Genomic DNA, 4,525 nt, shown 5'->3' on the forward strand with positions numbered 1-4,525 from the left:
GAAGGCGCCAAGGCTGAGGGTCAATCATGACGTTGGTATCTTTATTTTTATCCCTCCATGCCTCACCTCTGTATCTCTCTTCCTATCTCTATACTGCATGTCTGTATCTCACTATCTCTCTATACCTCATGTCTGTTTCACTCTTTATATATCTAATGTCTGTATCCCCATATCAATCTCTCTATACCGCACCTCTGTATCTCTCCATACCTCACCTCTGTATCTATCTCCCTATCTCTGTACCGCATTTCTGTATCTCACTATCTCTCTATAGCTCATGTCTGTGTCGCACTTTATATATCTCATGTCTGTATCCCCATATTTATCTCTCAATACCTCACCTCTGTATCACTTTCAATCACTGTATACCTCATGTCTCTCTCTCTTTCTATCTCTCATCTCTGTATCTTTCTTTCTAGCTCTATACCTCACATCTGCATCTCTATCGCTCTGTATCTCACATCTGTATCTCTCTATCTCTATACCTCACATCTGCATCTCTCTATCTCTCTATACCTCACCTCTGTATCTCTCTTTCTATTTCTCTATACCTCACATCTGGATCTCTCTATCTCTATACCTCATGTCTGTACCTCTCAGTTCTATCTCTTTATACCTCACCTCTGTATCTCTTTCTATCTCTCTATACCTCACTTCTGTATCTCTCTCCCTATCTCCATACCGCACGTCTGTATCTCACTATCTCTCTATACATCATGTCTGTATCACTCTTTCTATCTCTCATGTCTGTATCCCCATATCTATCTCTATACCTCACCTCTGTAACCCTTTCAATCACTGTGTACCTCACGTCCCTCTCTCTTTCTATCTCTCTATATCTCATCTCTGTATCTTTCTTTCTGTCTCTATACCTCACGTCTGTATCTCTTTCTATCCCCCTATACCGCACGTCTGTATCTCTCTATCGCTATACCTCACTTCTGTATCTCTCTTTCTATCTCTCTATACCTCACCTCTGTATCTCTTTCTATCTCTCTACACCTCACATCTGGATCTCTCTATACCTCACGTCTGTACCTCTCTATCTTGCTATACCTCACCTCTGTATTTCTCCTTCTATCTCATGTCTATCTCTATTTCTGTGTTCAAAATAGTGTATTGAATTCTTATAATGAACAAATGACAATACAAAAAATAGTACCATGAAAATACCCAATTACAAATAGAAAAATATTAACTGCTGCAATTAAATTTCAATAGGTAAAACAGTATAATATAATATTCCTAGAAAAACAAAAGGGAGGGAGAGGAAGGATACATAAATATATTATTGATAAAGATTAAGTTGAGCTACTATAAAATGCAGATTAGACTTTTATAATAGCAATAAATAATTATAAACAAATGCATATTTAAGACGATAAATATCAACAGGTTTCCAAAATGAATGATAAGAATTAGAATTATGATTAATACCATTCAAAGATGACTGAGCTCCTCTTCTGGTAAAAAATAACCCATGACCACCAAACATGAGCAGATAATAATGAAACGTCTTTCCAACAAGTTGTAATGAATTTTAGAGCTGCTGATAACAGAAAATTAAAAAGTTTACCTTCTAAGTCATTTACTTTTTGAGAAAGAACAACAGATTGACAGATTAATAATTGGTATGAAACATCATCATGAATATTAAGTATCTTTTTTATAATGTCCCTAACTTCAGTCCAAAATTTTTAAACAGAAGGACAATCATAAAGAATATGTTTTAGTGAACCTGTATATAAATTACACTGCCAACAAATTGAAGTTGGAAGAAGTTTAGCTTGAAAAAAACATAATGGAGTCCATAAGCAGTTATATAAAATATGAGTTTGTTTGATAGAGAGAAACAGGTAACCAACCAGAAATACTGTTTAGCCAAATAGCTTTCCATGTATCCATCGTAAAAGAGGGTGAAAGTTCATTATTCCAGAATGTTGAAATCACATTAATGATGGTTCCTTGAGAAATTTATATTTTGTATATACTAAAGAAAAACCATGAGATAAAGTGGAAACTGTTTGAATGTGAATTGATTGATCAGATTTAACATTGGAAGGAATATTCTGAGGAAATTAATCTAAAATAGAATGACATAAAGATTCATAATTGAGAAAATCAGAAGAAGGTAAAAGAAATGTTATTTGTAAAGCTTCAAATGATATAAAAGCATTATTGTAGTAAACATCCTTAAGGTAAAAAATACCAGGTTTAATCCATTAGTGCCAAAATCTAACATTTCCATTCATTTTAATGCCTTGGTTATGCCATATTGACATATGTTCGGAATTAGATATGTGTAATTGAAAAATTAAATCAAAATCATTTACAATTAGTTCAGTGGATTTTAAAATAACGGATTTATGAAAACATTTAGATTTATTAGAGATAGTTAGCAAAGTGGGTAATGGAAATGGTTCTATTAAAGTTTTTTCAATAAGAAGCCAAGTAGGGGGATTACTCAAATAAGAGTAATTAAAACAAGAGGGAGCTTTGTTTTAAAATAAAAGCTTTGTGAACAGAAAAAAAGTCTGGTAAACCAAAACCTCCATTACAATTAGGCAATTTTAATTTTTTATAACTAATACGAGGTGATTTGTTATACCAAAGGAATTTGGAGAGGAGTTTATCTACAGTTTTATGAAACTTTAAAGGAAATTGAGTAGGAATCGTGGCAAGGGTATACAATGTTTATGAGCAATAGTCCTTTTTATAGAGTCAATTCTACCCCACCATGAAAGATGAAGTGAAGACCATTTGGATATTTTATCTTCAATATCATTTAAGATGGAGTCACAATTCAGTGATATTGTTGTTTTCATAGATGAAGAAAATTCAATGCCAAGGTTTTTGAATTTATCTTTTTTTCCCTCATTCGCCAATACCCATAACGTGCTGACCATCTGTACATTCCCCTTTCCCAATAGGATAGTATGACGTGGACTCTTCCCTCAGATTTTCTCGATGCCGTCGGCCCATAGCCCGGAGGGGTGTGTTTTCAGACCAAGAAGCACTTCCCAACGATTGAATTAAGGAGGTTAGGTATCACTCCAGATGATCAAAAGTCTCTGTGGGCCCTCTCGATGCACCATAAGGTGTGGGCAGGTCCAGTTTGATCTCAGGAGTGTCCAATTGGCATAATCATAGGAACACAAGGGGAAAAAAAAAAACTCAACTCCACTGCTGCAACAAATCCAAATATGCGATCTTTTTCCTGCTACATGCTCTGGCCATGTTCATTTTAGATGTTTCATACAAGGAATTCAACCAATCTGAGTGAGTGGGGGGCGGGCAGAATCTATCCAATGTTTACATATTTGTCTTCGTGCCAGTATAATTGAATAGAATAAAAAAAGTCTGGCTGGTCCTAATATCTGGGTATGTAGGTCAAAAAATATTCGTTTTAGGTCAATTGCTATTGCCACTCCCAGTATGCTCTCCAGTGTTTTTTGTACGTCTTCCCAGAATGACTGAATGGAGGGGCAGTCTCTATACATATGGAGGTTCCAGGCCTCAACCAATCCACACTTTTTACAACTGACTTGTGAACCTTTACTAATTCTTGATAATCTAAGAGGGGATAGGTATGCACGATGAGCTGTGAATAAGTGGTTCCTCCTCAACCATGCTGGATTCCTGCCATAAGTGATCACACTGTTCGATAGGCATAGAACCACCCCACAGCTCATCTGCCAAATTAAATTCTCCATCAACCTCCTCTGTTCTATGGCCCAATACCAGTAGGAGACTTCCTTTTTACCTGCTGGCCTTTCCACAAGCTGTTGCTCCAAACTAGTTCCTTCGCCTATATGTTTTTCTATTTTGAGTTGGGATTTTTCCAACTATGTAGCTGGATATATTTAAATCTTGAAAGGTCATTACTGGCTATCCTTCTTAGATATTCCCAAGAGATGAGTTTTTCATTGCTGACTAAATCACCCCATACTTTGATTCCTGCGTCTCTAAGTGGAATAGCCAGCCTATCACGAAGGCAATCTGGAGAGCCTGGAGAATCCCAGAGTGGTGCCAATTTGGAGAAATGACTAAGACCTGTTGCCTTTCTTAATGATACCCATATCCTAGCAAACCCCTGCAGAACCTTAAGTTTGATTTTTTAAAAGAATTTTTGATCGCCGAATTTATACATGAACCCTTCTGCCGACAGCCCCGCCCCTTTCAGCATGGCCAGAAACATACCTCCACTACCTTTGTCACTTGGCGTTTTCAATAACATGCGAGAGTGAGTGAGTTGAAATACCCAGGCATAGAGTTGTACATCAAGTAGCACCAACCCCCTTTCCCCCTCCTACGTCTTAGTTTCTTCCATGCAATTCTGGTAGATCTGTATGCCCAGATAAAGGAATTGATTTCTCATTGGAATTTTCCTAGAATATCTTTATGGAAATGGAGAGGGATAGTATTAAAAAGGAAAGTGGCCTTGGGCAATATAGACATTTTGACTAAATTGACTCTCCCAAGAATGGACAGAGGAAGATGCACCCATGACTTCATTTGTTTGTGG

This window comes from Lissotriton vulgaris, chromosome 8 (genome assembly GCF_964263255.1).
Source record: "Lissotriton vulgaris chromosome 8, aLisVul1.2, whole genome shotgun sequence".
Taxonomy (NCBI): Eukaryota; Metazoa; Chordata; class Amphibia; order Caudata; family Salamandridae; genus Lissotriton; species Lissotriton vulgaris.